This window comes from Cimex lectularius, unplaced genomic scaffold (assembly GCF_000648675.2).
Source record: "Cimex lectularius strain Harlan isolate CLEC.00 unplaced genomic scaffold, Clec_2.1 scaffold137, whole genome shotgun sequence".
NCBI classification, from domain to species: domain Eukaryota; kingdom Metazoa; phylum Arthropoda; class Insecta; order Hemiptera; family Cimicidae; genus Cimex; species Cimex lectularius.
The window spans coordinates 1,059,926-1,079,998 of record NW_019392687.1 but is presented as its reverse complement, the minus strand read 5'-3'; the positions used below and the strand labels follow the sequence as shown (position 1 = coordinate 1,079,998).

General features: G+C 33.4%; 1 protein-coding gene across 2 annotated transcripts in view; it reads left to right on the top strand.

The window, feature by feature from the left end:
• Positions 1-12,055: 12,055 nt before the first annotated feature.
• The window catches only part of LOC106664828 (ras-related protein Rap-2a), a 297,001-nt gene continuing 288,983 nt past the window's right edge, over positions 12,056-20,073 (top strand). Inside the window, exon 1 of one of the 2 annotated variants that reach the window (XM_014390847.2) lies at positions 12,056-12,120. The gene's annotated coding sequence lies outside the window, so the exon portion shown is untranslated. The remainder of the gene's footprint in view (positions 12,121-20,073) is intronic. The other variant, XM_024225789.1, reaches the window with a different exon arrangement.

Here is a 20,073-nt window from a genome sequence, read left to right as displayed (position 1 = left end):
ATTATGAAATATTATCCGAGTGACACAATTACGTATCTGACCTATAACAATGAGCGAATGTAGGCGGACCCAGACTTGATCAATAATGACCAGTGTTAAAGTGTCCGTCATATCTCTCCTCAAACTTCAATTAATTAACAATGAAACAATCCGAGATATGCTTAAATATGTATATAATTTTTGTATTTTTGTATATGATGTATATAATTATTTAAAATTATTTTTTGTTTGTTTGAAAGTGTTACTTTTTTTGCGATGTATAAAGTCTTATCTTCAACGATTGTTGATTAGACGTTAACTTGATTTGTAAAGAGTTTGATATCAGAAATAAAACTTAATACTTTTTTTTAAATAAGTTCCGGTTTAACTTTGAGAGAAAAAAATGGCGTTAAGACTTTTCAATAGACGTCAAGCTTATTACGCTTCACAAAGCAGGAAAGGCTCCGGCGAGAGAAAAGTTTGTGTTATTTTTTTGTGTGTGTTATTTATAAAACAACCCCAGTGACTTTATCAGGGATTGTCACTTCTTCCGTAATACGTGACAAAACGAAGGCCTGCCGGATTCTACATCCTCCTCGCAGTCGTCGAAAGTTGCGAAACGCTCCCAACTCACCCATAACTCAATGCATACGAATGTCCCATTCTTCGGAAAGGGGAACGGTCGGTAAATTTCATTTCGAACGCCGGCCCATCCCTTAATTGAAGTTTTTATTTGACGAAAGGATATCGATTCGAAGGGAAAAGGCTGTTTGCCGTGGAACGGTTACGTAATGGGGTTCAAATATTTGCCTTCGGAACCAGGAGATAGGATTTGCAAGACGTTTTAGGTATTTAACTACGTAACTATTATTCAGTGGATTTGACTCTATCCGGACCCACTTGACCATTAACTAAAAAAAATTGTTTTACAAACAGCCATAAAAATAACCGTAAAAAATGTTTATTTTAATTCCATTATATTTAGTGGTCTATTGACTAAATTACTTCTTTCAATTAATTAATCTTCTTATGTAAGGTTTTTGGTTGAAAAATGGCGAAAAGGAGAGAAAATTTGAATGGTTGTAGGTCGAGATGGAGAGTTGGTGTCCGGTAGCTCAAGTGGTAGAGCAGCGGCGTATTTAGCCGAAGGTCGTGGGTTCGAATCCCGCTCGTGGACTAACTTTTTCATTTCAACCAAAAACCTTACATAAAAAGATTAGTTTATTTTAATACTAAAAATCTATAAACGATAATCTTACTAATTATTAGTGTTTCTTCCTTCCTTATTCTGGTCTTTCTATCCACGTTTGTGTTTCTTTTAAATGCTGAGTCAATGAAAAAGATGCAAGGTGTAATTTTCGGGGAGTAATTTAGTGCGCCCTTTGAGAGCTAATAGGGGTATTCACGATCTTTGTGTTAACCATGTTATCTCTGTTCGGTCGTGTTAGATCGAGAAAAATGATGACGTAGATTTGTAAGAATCGGCTAGTTAACATTGCTCGATATAACAGGGCAGAGCCAATGTTAGATGTTAGTCTTTATATAAGGTATTGGTTGAGATAAAAAAGTCAGTGTCACGAGAGGGATTCGAACCCACGTCCTTCGGCTAAATACGCCGCTGTTCTACTACTTGAGATAACACGACATTTGAAAAATGGCAAAAAGAGGGAAAATTCGAAAGGTTGGGTTCAGATGGGAAGTTGGTGTCTGAGTGGATCGAAGTCACGGTAGGTCAAGTGGTAGAGCAGCGGCGTATTTAGCCGAAGGACGTGGGTTCGAACCCCGCTCGTGACACTGACTTTTTTATCTCAACCAATACCTTATATAAAGACTAACATCTAACATCGGCTCTGCCCTGTTATATTTGAATATTGAATGAATTTATTAAACGTTTCTTAATTTTGATTCGAAATGCGCTCCACCCTCCGCAAAGTATTTTCGCCGCGCTGCCGTCGCATGAAACCCGCAAAACCCGGCAGATTAAGTTATAAGTTCATAAGATGTACATCAGCGTATTCTTCATTAGAAAAAGTATTATAGTGTTATTATCACGTAGATAACTAAAAATGTTTTGATTTTTAAAACTCTTTTATTCCTGAGAATAATAATACAATAATTCTTTAATCAAAGTTGCAGTTGTGTTGATAAAAGGTAAACACTTGCACTATTCGAACCGAAATTTAAAAAAAAGTTTAATAAATTGATTCCAAATTTTCTTAATTTTTTTTTAAATTTTCCACCTTACCAATCGGTCAGCCACGGTTTTTTCCTTTCCTCCCTCAATTCTTACATCTTTGAAAAAGGTAATTAAAAAATAAATTACACAACTAAAAAAGATATTAAATAGATTACGTTTTCTGAAATTTGCTGGTCTCTAGGTTTAGAAATAGTGGTTTAGAATCAACATAGCAAGTTTTTCATTTTAAAATTTTTTTTTCCAAAGTTCTCGCTACTAAAGCATTTATTTCACGAATGTTTAATGTATTAATTATTATGTATTAATCACATCTTATTGAAAATGTAGTGTAGTTTTCAATTGTATGCACGGATTTGTCCTCAACCTTTTTTAGTTTTTGAGTTATCATTGTTTATGTGAAGCTAGGTCGTGAAATCTTAAAAAATCAGGAAAAGTGGAATAACTCCGAAACTGGTGAGATTCGGACCATAGTTAATTAGAAATTTATGGTGACTTTTTGAATGTAGAATCTACTGGCAAATTTTGTAACACGAGTAGCCGAACACCCTATGTCCAAATCCAAATTATACAAAACATAAATTGCGATGTGTGGTGATTAGTGATGATGATAATGATCAGGGCTCAAAGTGTTTGTCTGAAGATGATCTCAATAAAGATCGAAACGTTGGCACGATAAAGAAAATGTTTTTCTGAAACCTACATCACACCAGACCGCATCTCAATAATTATAAATGCGATGTTTCGTCATTGGGTGTGCGACGTGAGGAAATTTTGATTTTTTTTGCCATTTTGGACTGCCTATAATCGCTTTTTTCGTATGTATTTTAAATGGTGGCACAGGGAATAAGCAGGGTGAGGTACAGAGACAAACCAAAAGTCGAAAACCGTAGACCGCGTCTGAAGATCAAAACAGCGAGAAGAAACCCTGATGAAACATTGGTCCTAAATTATTATTGATTTAAAAATGAATAAATTTATGATTGTTTTGATAAATTACACAAAAACAAAACTTGAGACATTTCGTCTTTTGGTGTGCGACGTGATGAACTTTTGGTTGTTTCCAAACATTTTGTTCTGATTATTCCCGCAATTTTTCAGTTTTTCGTACCATTCAATGATGGGCCAGAGATATAAGCTGGGTGAGCACTAATGTAAACCCACAATGAGGAAGGCGAGAAAAGCGAGGATGGGCATTCCGTGGAACCTTAACGAAATCGCACAATTAAATAAAAAAAGCATCAGCAGATTGACCTGCTTGTTTCTTTTTTGATAGTTAAGTTTTGTAGTTGAGTCATTTTTGACCAATTTAGTCTCTCCATTCTTGCTGTTTTTACTTTAATAATTTTATTTTGGTATTTTTTCAAACGGGGTTATAAGCAGTGCATCAACTCAAACCCGCCCCCAAACAATGGCAGGCCCTTTATGATTATGCTTTTGTAAAGACGAATTTCGTCATTACACCTGTTTTTGTATTGTTCGGGTTTGTTTTATTAAAATAACTTAAGATGTAATCAAATCATGTCCCGGATATTTTGTTTCTTTAATCTTTTTTATTTACCTTTTTATTATCGAAAAAAGATTTATATTCGAATTTTCTTCCTTCTTTGAAACTTCTGGATATGAAATTGTAATCGGAATCAACGAAGCCCGACTTTGAAAATTCAAGTGGTCGCATCTTCCGGCCCGGCCCGTTCATCATCGACCTGATGAATTCGATGAGTCTGCCACCCTTGAAAATATACAGTTTAATCCCGGACCTTTTCAAATACCAATCATCCAACGCGGACTCTCTCGGGTCGGTGTAAGAATTTAATTCAAATGGACAGGATTTGATTTTTAAATCAGCAAACATTTTGTAAACTCGTTTAGTATTTTAAAAAACAACGAGATTTCCAGAAAATATGTTTAAAAATAAACTCATCTAATTTCATAAATGTATATTTTTATAACAGAAATAATCAGGATAATCTCTTGTTAAAAACAACTGAGTTGTGCGATTATTTAAAATAATTAAACAGAAACTCAATTTGTGAGATTTCTTTTTTGTAGTTTGGTCGTTTCCGATTGTTTTGGTCCGTTTAGTCGCGATCATCTACTCGACATATTGAGTGGTCGTTTATGCCCTGCTCATAACCCTGACCCATCATTGAAGATGGGAAATTACTGCCTCGTTACATCTGGCTAACCCGAAGTGAAGATAATCCGCAATGATCTGAGACGACCATACTACAAGATCATCAGCCCAAATATGACCTCATGTTCATCAGAAACTTCGGAGTTCCTAATCAGTCTGTGTACTTAGAGACTTCTTGAGGTCTAATGTATCGAGTTTACTCAGCCTCTGAGAAGCCCATGAAAGAGAATTGACCAATAAATAAGCTCCTTTTAACTGATGTCAACAGTAAAAATAATACGACCAATTTAGTAGAAACTAAGGTTAAAGTTAAAAATTTAACAAAAAATAATGTAAAAATAGTTATAATTTAGCAAGTAAAATTAAAACATGCAAACTCGATAATATCGTCGGGCGTAATCTAAGTGTAATGTAAGTGTTTTCCTCTTGTGTGGATTATTACCCATGTTGATATTTCGCAGTTGTTCCAAATGGCCCTCATGCCCTCATTGCTTTATTAAACCTGAAATTGAACGGCCCTACGTTGAGCGAAACATTTCTGTTATGTAGTAATATCAAAATTCTTAGCGTTTGTCAGAGAATTTGTTAATGATAATTAGCCAGGATAACAAATTAACTAAAATGTTATATATTGTTTTTGAGTACATTTAAGTATCGCATAATATTTTTTCCGAATTTAGAATAATTAAAAGCCTTCTCTAACATGACGTTGTTATTTTATTTTTTTCAAGATCGTAATGTGACTAGCCCTCATATTCTGGTAGCAGAGCATATAAAATATAAGAAAATAAAATAAAAGTTGGAAAAAACGATTAAAAAAATGTGAGGGTTAGTCAAATTACGATAAAAAAAAAATATATTAAAACAAATAAAAGAACAATTTTTCAAGACAAAACAAAATATATTTTAAAGTAAATGAAACAACTTTGTGTACACTTTAATAATTTTGCAATAATATTTTGTTCTTGAGAAGTTTTTTTAAAAAATCGTAATGTGACTAACCCTCACATTTTGGTAGCAGAGCATATACAAAAATAAGTAAATGAAATAAGGGTTTGAGGAAACGATTAAAATAATGTGAGGGTTAGTCACATTACGATGAAATTATTTTTTTTTTCTAGATCGTAATGTGACTAACCTCACATTCTGGTATCAGAGCATATAAAAAATAGGTAAATGAAATAAGGGTTTGAGGAAACGACTAAAATAATGTGAGGGTTAGTCACATTACGATGAAATTGTTCTTTTATTTTTTTATTTTTTAAATCGTAATGTGACTAACCCTCACATTTTTTAAATCGTTTCCTCAAACCCTTATTTCATTTACTTATTTTTTTATATGCTCTGCTACCAGAATGTGAGGGTGAGCCGCATTACGATAAAAAAAATAAAATAAATTAACAACCTCTCAAGAACAAAATATTATTGAAAAATTTTAAAGTGTACACTATGTTGTTTCATTTACTTTAAAATATATTTTGCTTTGTTCTTGAGAAATTGTTCTTTTATTTTTTAAATCGTAATGTAACTAACCCTCACATTCTTTGAATCGTTTTCTCAAACTCTTATTTCATTTACTTATTTTTTTATAAGCTCTGCTACCAGAATGTGAGGGTGAGCCGCATTACGATAAAAAAATAAAATAAATTAACCTCTCAAGAACAAAATATTATTGCAAAATTATTAAAGTGTACACAAAGTTATTTCAGTTACTTTAAAATATATTTTAAGTATTGTTCTTGAGAAATTTTCTTCTATTTTTTTTTAAAATCGTAATGTGGCTAACCCTCACATTCTTTTAATCGTTTCCTCAAACCCTTATTTCATTTACTTACTTTTTATATGCTCTGCTACTATAATGTGAGGGTTAGTAACTTTACGATAAAAAAATAATATAAAGTAAAAGAAGAACTTCTCAAGAACAAAACTTAAAATATGTTTTAAAGTAAATGAAACAACTTTGTGTACTGTTTAATAATTTTGCAATAAAGGAAAGAGGCACTTATTATGAGTGCAACAGCTGTGCAGGACTCACCACAAAACAGAGGACAGAATCAGCGAGTTTTACTCCTCCTCGGATACACCTCAACTTCTGCCTATTTATTTAATTGTTTGTTTGTTTATTTTTAATAATGTCTACTTTCAGGTGATATTAATCATAATGACTGGGACATTCCCTGACAACTGATATGTTAGCTTTAATATGATTTTTTTTGGGAGTTTTTTTAAATCATTAAAATAATTAAATGTTTTAACACAACCGTAAAACTTTCTCATTACGTCGAGTCAACATAATTGAAAATTTTGTATTGAAGTTTGAAAAGAAAATCGACGTGTTTTTTCAGTATCCAGGAAACGTCTGGACAAGCGAAGTTCCGTTGAGTTAGTGGAAAATTGGGCCGGGTCCAAATTGGTCTTGTAATGGATCTCACAACAGCCCCCGGGTACCAGGGGCGCACGTCTATCGCTTGTTACCTTTTTGTCTAAAGCCTGAACTCTTGCTAATTAAACCGAAAATCACCGGCTCCGCATCTCCAGCGAAAAAAAATTTATAGGGGGGCAGGGAATGATTTCTCCCGGGAGTGAAATATAAAAGGAACATTTTATAACGCGATAACGTCAACCCTGAGACTGTTTTAGCTGTCTTTATTGAGCCATCGGCCAATTTTCGTGGTAAAAAATTCATGGTTGTCATTTTCATTTGATCATACAATAAATTATTATAGATTAACTTATTCAAAAGGGGGGAAATGGGCCAATTTCAGCCGATGCGTGAAGATAGGGCAATTGGGAGCGATACAGCAACAAGTGAACGCTACAGGTGCTTGTCGTCGGATTGTCCTTAGGCAGAAATTTTAGGCTAGAGGTAGAATATTTCGGTTTACCCCCTTTAACTTCCTTGATTTGAATCTAGTCATCAAGTTTTAGCAGATTTGAATTTAAAGTAAAAAAAAATCCGTTTTCTTCCTCACATTAAAAAAATTAAATTCTTATAATTCTTCCGACATCACACTGTTTTAATGAGCTTTTTAACTCCTTCCAGTTTTTATTTAATAGAACAATGAAGACCATTCACCAAAAAGTTCCACGTTTTCCTTTTTACCCGAGCTGAACAACGTTTCATTTCTACGTTTCGTACGTTCAGACACAATTTTTTCATCTGTATCACATCAGACGAGATTGTTTCACGACGAATTTCCAAGTTGAAATACACCTGTTTGATAATCATTTTGTCAAACCTCTAAGTTGTCCTTCAAAAAAAGATTTAGTTGAAAAAGCAAAAATTGCAAAGTTTGCATTAAGTACCATCTGGAGTGGAGCTATCACACTCGTAAGTTCCTTTAAGTGCTAAATTACAAATGTTTAACTCAGTTTCTCGATCGATTCTCTTCTACGCTTCCCAGGTTTGGGGATTTACATATTTCCTAGAGGTGGAAAAGGTTCAATGTTTTTTTTGTTTGCAAATTATTTTACCTTCCAATGTTTCTTTCCAACTTATATAATGACGCTAGATGAGCTGGAGTTATAGGTTTACTATCGCACAGATAAAAGACCATGGCGTGTGAAATGTGGAAAAAAGGGCTATTATGGGCATTTGAATGGAAGGCACTACCTCGTAAACATATGATTCCAAGGCTATCCTTGTACCGTATTTTGATTTTTGACACTCGTGCATTTAAAACCAACCTCCAATCCTTAATTATGTCGGTTACAGAATCCCTAAGAGAAGAGTTTATGACAAGAGCCATGATGTCCCAACATTACACACTATACAGGGAACTAATTCCGAATGTAAAGTGTGCAGCTCGGACTGGAAAAAACAAGCAAAATTTTGATCCTCGGTTCATCAGATGGTTGATGAAGTTAATGGGCGAGTTGCTTAACTTGAACTATAAACCGTACCAAGCTTCTAAACGAGAAGAATGTCGTCTTTGTGACTTAAAAGCAAGGGAGGTCATTTTGAATTTTGTAGCGGTTTGCCCTATTCTTTCTAAATATAGATAATTGTTCGGTTTTAGTACCCATTAGAGAATTCAAGTAAAGTTGTTCTGTATAGGAATGTACGAATACAACATTTTAATTTTTTTATTACAAGTGCTACCATGTTTCATTCAATTCATTCATTCAATACAACCATCCTTTTAGAAAAAAACGTGTATTCAATATTTTTTAAATTAAACTGCAATGCTTTCTGCATGAAATAAAACTGCTCTTATGATATAACAAGTTTTAGAAATGGACGAAATAATTTCAAAAAGTTGTGAATGAACTGTTCTGGAGTCTTGCGTAGATAAACATACAAAAAGTTGTTTTAAGACTTATATTGAAGAAATGTATATAGGATATATATAGAAAACGAGCAAACTTCAGGAAGTATTATTGAAAAAGTACCAGCTGAGGAACTGACCCTAAATCAGTTACTTCCCGCTTATAACCCTGACTTGAAGTGGGAAAAATTCCCGAACTCTTCGGTCCTACCAAGAAAATGAGGATAGAGTGACTAAAAAATAAAAAAAGTCCGAACTACAAAACCTAAGTATCAAAGAATAACGAAGCAGGTTCAACTGCTGATGAATTGACCCAAAATTATTATTAATTGGAAATTGGATAAATTTGATTATGATTAAGCCAAAAAAGGTAACTTTTGACAGTTCTTCAATACCTCGTCTTGCTTATAAGCCTGACATACAATTGAAGAGGGAAAAATTCCCGAACGTTTCTGACTACTACTAACTACTAGAAAAAAAAGGCAAAAAGGAGGGAAAATTGAAAAGGTAGGGTTGACATAGGAAGTTAGTTTCCGAGTGGATCGAGGTCAGATAGCTCAATTGGTAGAGCATCTAGCCGAAGATCGTGGGTTTGAATCCTGCTCGTGACACTGACTTATTTATCTCAACTAAAAACCTTAATTAATTGAAAGATATTAATTGGTCAAGCGGATCACGAAAACTAGTGAATCTACTAGAAAAAGTTAAACAAAGTTTTATGGCAAATTTTAAATGCTAGTAGTCAGCCAAATTTCCCGTTGTGTATAAAATATTAAATGTTCAACTCGGCGGACATAATTATATGAATAATAAAAATAAAAGTTATTTTATGGCTACAATATTTAAGTTTAGGGGTGAATTATTGCAACTTAATTACTCAGGGGGAACAATTTATTAATGATTTGAATAGTAGCAACTGGGAAAATTTAGTCAGTTACGTGCATGCAAACATATAGTTACAGAAAAATTTTAATTGAAGAAACCAACTTTTAGTTAGGAACTTATATTTATGTTTTTATTTTTAAATTTAAATTAGGGATGGCTAGCGTAATTTAAGCTCCCCATCATCTTATCGTCCTATTAGTTTGTTACCCGTTCCTTCTAAATTATTCGAAAAATTAATTTATAAAAGAATTATCTCTATTGCTACTTCAAATAGCATTTTTACCACACCATCAATTTTTTTCGAATCTATCATTCCACCACTCATCAACTTCACAGAGTTACAGATTTCATTACTTCATGTCTCGAGCAGAAACAGTGCGCGGCTACAGTGTTTCAAGATGTTTCTCAGGCCTTCGACAAAGTAGCGCGTGAAGGATTATAATACAAATTAAAATTATTTTTACCCCAGCTTTGTTAACTGAGTATACAATCATACTTAAGGGGATATTTTTCGCAGTAAACCAGGGTACGGAGACTTATGGGATGGAAGATGTGCTTGCAGGTGTGCCACAAAGGTCAATACTCACAAATGTACTCATCAGCAAATATCCCAGACCCTAAACCAATTTCATTTTTGGACACATCGGTATAAATAACTTTATAATTGGGAAAGCTATTTCAAATTTGCAAGAATTCTCCCCTGATCATCAGAGAAGGTGTTTCTCTTTTGTTTAATAAGGCCTAGCCTTCGATAACCTAATATTAATCAAATAGAAAAGGTTCAGAATAAATTCCTAAGGATATTAGGCTATAAGCCCACATCGACCTATCTACTCTATCTCCCTCTACTTCATCTTCCTCTCATCTTAGGCAACTTTTTCAAATTAGATTATTTTCATCCCGTAGAGAACAAACAAATCTTATTTTCCTCCATGGAATCCTCCATAGTATCATCGACTGTCCAGACCTCCTTCTTTCTATTTCCTTCCATGTCCCAAATTATACCACTAGATCTTGCCAAACCTCCCACATTACTTTCCTAAAAGCCGATTTCCTCAAGTTCACTGGAATTAACAGAATATTGAAAGGTGCCAATAATTAACAAATAGATTTTTTCAACTGCTCAATCTCCTATATGAATAGACTATTTTCCGATAAATTTTTACAAAATTAATCGCCAGCAACTCTTTTCTTTATTTGTATTTTTAATTATTTTTTAGTATTTCCTCTTAAGCAATATTATTAATATTTGAATAGGGGTATCCGACAGCTTGGCCATTTCAGCCCCGAAGCACTAACAAAATACCGCTACATACTCTATACACAATCACACCAACATACATTGATCAACTCGTTCTGTTTGGTAGATGGAGCACTCGATAATTCTCCATCTACCTGTTCCCTATAATAAACTAATCTAAATTGGGGTCGATGGGGTATTTTTCAAAATTAACGCCATCAGACCAAGTCATACACACAGCCTGAGAGGCGATGGAGAAGCTACTTCGCCATCAGCCCCTCCCCATTCACACCGATAAATACGTTCATTCATACAAGACACAGAAATATAAAACACATAACTTAACTTCTATTTCCCACAAAAGGCGGAACAGGGGACCCTGGAACTCGCTACCGTGTCCGAGAACCATTCTCAAATCCAGCGGCATGCTACACGCTCTCTGTTTGGAGCCAAGGCATGACACGCCTCTATTATGTGGGACACATGGAGCTACCTTCCTTTGCATAAGGGCCACCTGCACGGGCTTTGGCCCAAGAGCAATATTATTCTCCGTTATATTTTTATGTGTGTGTGTGTATTTTTTTGTTTTCTAAATTTAACATATTTTTAGTACCTACTATATTACATTTAATTTAGTTTTAATGCTAAGTTTAACCTGATCTCATTATCACTAATAATATATTTGCCATTGTAATTCGATTAGTTTTTTCAATATTTTTAGACTAATATGGTGATATTGTTAAGAAAACTTATGTATAATTTAATTTCAATCTGTGTATACTTTTACTATTGTTTTACTTTTTTTTATAAGTATTGAATGGGCTCTGCCCGGATCTAAAATAAATAAAATAAAAAATAATTGTGGCATTAGGTAATGAGCACGGTGGAATTATTATTGTTATACAGTTTTTAAGATAAAAACTTGACTTTGTGCTAAATAAAAATACATGATAATTTACCAACGATTTCAATAAAAAAGGTAAATAATAAAAAGCCATAAATTGATTCTATATGCAATTGTTTGCATTGCGTGTGAGGTGTAAAAAGTGGTAAACCCTTGGAAGGCGGGGTGAATTAAAATTCCAGATTGCCCAGGGGTCGAAACCCTCCGCCCCCGCACGGATCCCCGCCCGGCCAGCCCTCAAAGTGAAAACGTGAAAAAATCCAGGCCTCGACACGGAATGGCACACAGTCATCATTAGTGGATGCCAGAGGGATGAATAGTAACAATTATTGCCAGGGGGGGTTTCGATAGATCGATTTGGGAGGAAGAGGAGAAAATGTGGCAGTGGGGGCCGAGGGGGACCCGCGCATGCTTTGGGGGGCAAAGCCTCCCCCACGTTTGCAAGAGGCCCAGAGTACCTATCTTGTCCCTTGCCGAGCAACTGCACCTGTTGATCGACCGACATCTGAGAAAGTATGTAACTTTAACCTTTCCTAATAAAACTTACGTACTTCTCCGCCTTCTCCTGATTCGTTTACTAAAAAAATCTGTATTTTTCTTTGTTTTTAACACATAAAAAAAAATTAAAAACTTACTGACGATGCAACAACTTGTTGAGTATACTGTACTTACTTCCGACCCCCCAAATCCTGAACATGGAACAACTCACGCGTTATTTAAGAATAAAATTTAAAAACACCAAATATTCAACAATTTTTCAAGTCCGTTTAAAAAATAGACATATTCTTTTTAAACAATGTGGCATAAGAATAATGACGTTAAATTTAATATACTGGCAAATACTGCAACGTAGTTTATAAAGATCGAATTAGACATAAGAAATCTATCTAGTCTCTTCTGCAATATCATGGATTAATAATTACAAAAATATAATGACTTAGTGGCTTCAATGTGCACCACACATTGAAATATTGATATATGGCAATTTGTCAAAAAATTATTCGTTTTAGGATATTTTCTACCTATAATGATATCCTCGGTCTTGTATAGTCTACCTGAACAAAAGTAGATTTTTTATTTGGATAAAGTTTAACCAGTAAAGCAGAAGACAGTTTATCGTATGTTGATAAATCTGAGTTTCCATTTTTCCTAGATATTTTTAATAGGCTTTATTTACTGGCTGTTATTTTAAATACTGATTATCCAATATAATCTGTCGGATTTAGTAGATAAAATAAAAAACACATTGACGAAATTTTTTCAAAAGATTACTCGTTTAGGGTGCCTTCATTTTCAGTCTACATGAAATCCTGGTTTTCTTCTATCCAAATAAAAGTTATTTGTGTAATTACGTACATTGATTATGTGAATTTTACATTATTTTCTGTGTACTCGAAACCAACGTTTTTTTCTATCTGATAGATAGATAAACAGGTTTTTAGGATTTTATATAATAAATTAAAAGACGTATTATTTATTGTATGTTGATATATCTGAATTCGTGGTTTCTTTGATTTGTTACTAACATTCTTTACTGGATGTTATTTTCCATATTAATTATCTACTATAGTTTGATGGATTTGGTTGACAAAATAAAAAACACTGTAATGACAATTTGTCAGAAAAATACTCGTTTTAGGTCGTCTTTATTTTTTATCAACTCGAGATCCTTGTTTTCTTCTGACTGAAAAAATCATTTTATGATTTATGAACACTTATGTAGTATAAAACGCAGTGCATTAGTCAGTAAATCAGAAGACTTTTTATTGTAAACATCTGGATTTCTATTTATCCTAGTTATTTAAAAATTGAAAAATTAAAAGACATTTTATTGTATTTTGGTATATACGAATTTCGAGATATGTTCGGGATGTTAGATTTTTTTACAATAAAATTCTTTATAGGATGTTATTTTACATATGAATTATCTACTATAGACCTTTGGATTCAGTTAACAAAAGCAGTGTGACAATTATATCTCAAAACATTAGTCTGTTTTTATTATCTACCCTCACTAAATCCTGGTTTTCTCCTACCTGAAAAAAGTTATTTGAATATTTATGTTCATTTTAGTCAGTAAATTAGAAGACTTATATTCTGAATTCCGTGTTAAAATTAGATTTTTTAAAATTTCATTGATATTACTTTACATGTTAATTATCATTATAGTGTGATGGAATTAGTTGATTATCGTTTACTTGGCAAAATCAAATGAAGTGTGACAATTTCTCAAAAAATTATTCGTTATAACTTGCCTTTATTATCTATCCTCACAAAATCCTGTTTTTCTTCTACCTGAAAAAAATTTATTTGAATATTTATGTTCATTTTAATCAGTAAATTAGAAGATTTCTATTTATGTGATGATACATCTGAAGTCCGTGTTATCTCAGATTTTTTAAAAATTTCATTGATATTATTTTACATGTGAATTATTATTATAATGTGTTGGAATTAGTTGATTATCGTTTAGTTGGCAAAATCAAATGAAGTGTGACCATTTCTCAAAAAAATATTCGTTATAGCTCGTCTTTATTATCTACTCTCACTAAATCCTGGTTTTCTTCTACCTGAAACAAGTTATTTGAATATTTATATTCATTTTAGTCAGTAAATTACAAAACTTATGTTTATATGATGATACATCTGAATTCCGTGTGATATTATTATAATATTGTGTTGGAATTAGTTGATTATCATTTAGTGGACAAAATCTACAGAGGTTTGACGACGATATCTCAAAAAATCAGTAGTCTTATGTTATCTTTATTTTCTACCCATAATAAATCCTCGTTTTCTTCCGCCTGAACGATAGTTATTTTATTGTTTGTGCGCACTTTTATTCAGTAAATTAGAAGATATTTTATAGCATATTCGTATATTATTATGTGAATTTCGCGAAATAATAGATTTTTTATTAACTTCATTTAATGGATGCTATTTTGAATATTAATTATCTTGTATAGTTTGTTGGATTCACTTTTCTTTTTTTAAATTTTATCACAAATCGTTAGATTTAGTAAAGATAAAGGTCGCTTTATGGCTTAACGTAATTTACAATATCACATACACATTCCAATTCTGGTTCTCCTAATGGAAAGTCAAGGTTAATGAAGCTACATCTAAATACATTGTTTTCACCCTTAACAAAAAAAACCTTCATCCGTATTTCAATAATCTTTCTAATCCCATTGGGAAAAAAGTACGATGCCTTGGACTGTACCTCGACCAACGACGTGGAATCCCAATACTAGGCTCAAACGTAAAACTATAAATCAAGATTCAGACTGCTAAATCGACTAGTTGATAAGCAATCTAAACTTCCATTAATTAAAAAAAAAAACAAAAAAAAAACACTGCCATTCTGGACCAGTATGATCGTACTAACTATGACCTATACGGAACCGTTCTAATCTTAACTCAAATCCATCAATCTAAAATCCTCCGAACATCCTCCGCTCCGTTCTTTGCCTTGAACCATACAATTCATACTCAATGAAAATTACCCGATCATTCAAACCCCTTAATCAGCGAATTGTGATTTACAACATTTCCCGCCAATCTTGGTCAGACTGAATCTACGTTGACGAGTGATCTTCACCCTGTTGGTGTTCTAACGGTTCCCATCACTAGATGATTTCTGGTCATGTCTTTCACATCTATTATAGGTCTGTGTGAACATGTGTGCATATCCACAGTATGCTTGTCCCACCTCCAACATTCTTATCCCTTTCATATGAAACTGTTTTGTAAACAGATAAATGTTTGCTTGTTTGCAAATGTGTAAAAACACAAGGATAATCAATTTTTCTTGTTTCTCTTATGCTAAATAAATATAAGAAATCATTTTAACGGTATTCAACGTTTATTGTATAAAATTTATTATAAAAGGTTCATATGTCAATAATAAAAATAAACAAACCATCAGTAAAAGCTACGTTTAGGAAATTATATTTGAACAAGAGAGTGAATTAAATTACGCAGGTTTACAATCTGGCTTGAAAGGGGTGAATGATTATAATTTATGCGTTGTATTGTACGACGGAATATTTATTCAAAACACACTCAATGACGTAACTTATTAATTGAGTCACGAGCCTATCTTGACGAAACTTCAGAACGTTCTCAGGTGTACTTCTCCAGTGCTAAATCTTATTGCAAAACAGCCACGGAAACACATTTCATTCGATTAAAAAAAATGTTTGATCCCAATTTTATAAATGTATATTAAAAAAAAAAGAAAAAATCCTTTGATATATGAAGATACCTAGGCACAGATATATTACACGTTACAGATATTCGATGGGAAAATGGCAATATCGATTAGTTTTGAGATAATATATCTGTGTTTGACTGCGGACTTTGTTATTTCTTGTTTAATCATGGCTTGGCTCTGTCAAGTTGATTGATTAATGCGATTTTGTTTTCATCCTGTTGCCAACACCGTTTAGACCCAAGGTTTATTTGTACATAATTATTCAACCGTTTAAGGAGTTTAAAGCCTCGATGTGCTGATGGTTTCCAACATGTAAATATCGTTAACTTAGGTTATTAGTTGTATTTATATAACTTAATTAAAATATACGGTAATTTAAATAAATATATCTTCCAGCGTAGAGCAATGAGAAGCTTTGTCCCGACTAGTGGAAGGACTCGACGCTCTCTTTGGTTAAATAATTGAGAGAATAAATCATATTTTAGTTTGAAAATGTATTCTAAATACCACTAGAATACATTTTCAAACTAAAATAGGATTTATTCTCTCAATGTCTTTAACCAAAGAGAGCGTCGATACTTTTTTATCTCAACTAAAAACTTAATTAAAATTAATATATTAATTGGTCACGAAATTAGTGAATTTAATGATTTAAAATGAAGTATACTTCACTAAAGCTCTCCGTGGCCATTTCATTTGTCGTCGAGAATCCAATTCGATTACACGACATTTGAAAAATGGCAAAAAGGGGGGAGGGAAAATTTAAAAGGTGGGGTTGAGATGGGAAGTTGGTGTCCGAGTGAATCGAGGTCACGATAGCTCAAGTGCAGCGGCGTATCTAGCCGAAGATCGTGGGTTCGAATCCCACTCGTGCCATTGCCTTTTTTATCTCACCTAAAAACCTTAATTAATTGTAATTCTCAATATTCCTGGAAGCGGAATCACTCTACTAAATTATATTCACACTTCAAACATCACATTATCACTCCAGAGTACTTGATATTACTCGAGAATAGTTTAAAGCCACATTTACGCTAATAAATTACTTTCACTCACCAGACATACCACTCTCACCATAGAGTACAGGTTATACTTCAGAGACTTGGTTAAAGAACCCTTACGTTTAACACTAATACTTTAATTCTCCAGAGATCACACTCACAGAGTATTCGGTATTTTTGAACGGAAGAAAAGTTCTCATTCACGCTAATAAAAAAACTTTCACTCTCCAGAGATCACACTCTCAGAGTTTTCGGTAGTTGAGCGGGTTTAAAGCTTTTTGTAACGCTAATAAAAAACTTTCACCCACCAGAAATAACACTCTCACGTCAGAGTACAGGTTATACTTCAGAGACGTGGATAAAGAACCCTTACGTTTAACACTGATACTTTCATTCTCCAGAGATCACACTCTCAGAGTTTTCGGTATTTTTATGCTGGTTTAAAGTTCTTATTCACGTTAAAAAACTTAGTGAAATCTTTCTAACCCTGATAGCACATAGCAAAATATTCTCAGTAAATAAATGGGCTCCGACAGTCCTCTTTCTCGGCAGTACGTGCTCATTTATAAGTCTAGAATGATCTATGCGTATGTAGTCTCGTAAATATGGCCCGATGTATGTAATATCTCAAACTTACAAGAAGAACGGGTTTAAAGCTCTCATTCACGTTAATGAAAAACTTTTAATCTAGAAACATTACACTCTCACTTCAGGGTTCCCAGAGTACAGGTTATACTTCAGGGACGTGGTTAAAGAACCCTTACGTTTAACACTAATGCTTTCATTCTCCAGAGATTACACTCTCAGAGTATTCGGTATTTTTGAACGGGTTTAAAGCTCTCATTCACGCTAAAAAACTTGGTGAAATCTTTGTAACCCTGATAGCACACAGTAAAATATCCTCGATGCTAATTTTCTAAGTGCATAAATGGGCTCCGACACTATCGCTTTCTCGGCAGTAAGTGCTCATTTGTAAGTATAAAATGATCTACGCGTAGTCTCGTAAATATGGCCTTACATATGTAATTCTGCCGAATCCGTCCAGGAATTAAATTCTCACTTTATGCTCGCATTAGGACAGGTGTTCCTCAAGGAAACATTCTTGGCCTCTTTGCTTTTTCAATATAAACTGCAGATACTCTTTCCCACGTAATCACATTACTCTGCTGATGTCACACATATAATTTAGACCTTTATACAGCTAAATTAATTTACCTTTCGTAAAATTGTTCTCCAGCAGACATAAATTAACCCATTACACCCCACATTGTCCTTTATCTTGGATTTTTTTATGGGAAAACGACTTGGAATCCAGACAAAATACTGATGTGAGAATACATAAAACCAACAATATAAGTATAAAAAAATCGACATTAGAAATTAAAATAAATAAACAAATAAAATACAATTATTAGATTTCTCCGGGCTTAAAATGAAGTATTATGCCCAACATTTACAAAAAACTAAAAATAACGAAAAAATAAAAGAGATAAGCAGTTATGCTAATGAATATAGCATACCTTTAAATTCGAATTTCGAGGTTTTTTTAACTGTTTTAATTTTTAAAATAATAAAAAATATGGTTGGCAATATGGTTTAATGTCAATAATTGGTTTACTGTAATATTGACAGTGTTTACACCACTCATAATGAAATTTGTACAATATTCATGTGATGTGTACATATTCGAGTAAAACAAGCAAACAACTCTCTATTATAAACAAACTTTATTGCCTTCATCAGCGTGAAATCGGTTAGCGTGAAATTTCCGAGAGGGACGGTAGAATAAACATTGGCAATTCTCCGTAAAATTTTCTTTACGCCCACGCGTTTTTGGTACCCCCACGTCTTTAATTTGGCCAAAGCTTGGGGGGTTTTGTGCGATTGGGAAATCAGACCTCGAAGGAAATTTCGTTTACATTAACCGAGTCTTCCAATGAATATTAACGAGGATGGCAAACATTTCGGCCGGCCAGGAGATAAATTGCTTTGATTTAGAATCAAATAAATGACCGCGTTGACGTTATTATATTTTACATAATTCACGTTTGGCCCTTTCATTCCTTGTATGTACTTCTGTGATACGAAAGTTATCAAAATATTTTATATTTTTTATAGCTGTTGTATTTTTTTGAACAAAAACAACAACCAAAACTGGATAATCTCTACGAGAAGAGGAAAATAATCTGACAACATTGATATGAAATTTTAAATTATCGATATGGTTTAGCAAATAACACAAAGAATATCAATGACCATCATGCTGTTTAACTCCTTTTTTTCTCTCTCTCTACTCTCTATCTCTCTTTCTCTATGTCTCTCTCTCCCACCCTCTTTCACCCTCTTTTTTCTCTCTACCTGTCTCTCTGTCTCACTCTTTTTCTCTTTCTTTCTCTCTCTCTCTTTTCCCTCTCCCTTTTTGTCTGTTTTTCTCTGCCTCCCCCTCTCCTTCTGCCAGTTAGTCTCTGTGTTTCTCTCTTTTTTTTTCCAACTGCCTCTCTCTCTTTCTCTTTTTCTCTCTTTCTCTCTCTCACTCCATCTCTATCTATCATAATTTATCTGCAGTTTGGCAATAATCTGGCATTCTTTCGTTCACTCTCATATTTCCTTTTTCTCTCTGTCTATCTCCCTCTCTCGTTTTATTTCCTTCTCCCCCACTCCCCTTTAGCTCTCTCCTAATTTACCTATATTTTATCCACTCGTTGGTTATCTTTGTTTAACTCTTTCTCACATTATTTCACTCTCCCTATGTCTTTCTGTCCATATCTCTCATTCACTCAGTCTCTCACTCTTCTCTTTCCCTCTCTCTTTCTCTCTCTCACTCACTGTCTTTTTATTTCTATCAATTATATTTTATCTGTAGTTTGGTAACAGAGTGGCTTTTTTTCGTTCACTTTTTCTCTTTTTCTATATTTTTCTCTGTCTCTCGATTGCTCCACATATATTCCACTACACATCGAAGTTAAAAAATTCAGCTGTTTTTGGATTGCCTAAACACCACAAATTATTTTCTACTTACTAGGCTAATTAGAACGTTTTAAAAGTTTAAAAATTAAACAAAACAATTTATAATCCACCTTTTCATGTTAATCCATTTCTAATTGTAAATTGCTAAAATAAATTTTACGACGTCTTCTATATCATAAAAATTCTTTTTTTTCTTTTCGTATTGCTTAATGTTGTAAGGCTATAAACGAACAAAGCTTATTTTCAGCCCTTTTCATCGATGATAAATTACACAGAACAGCC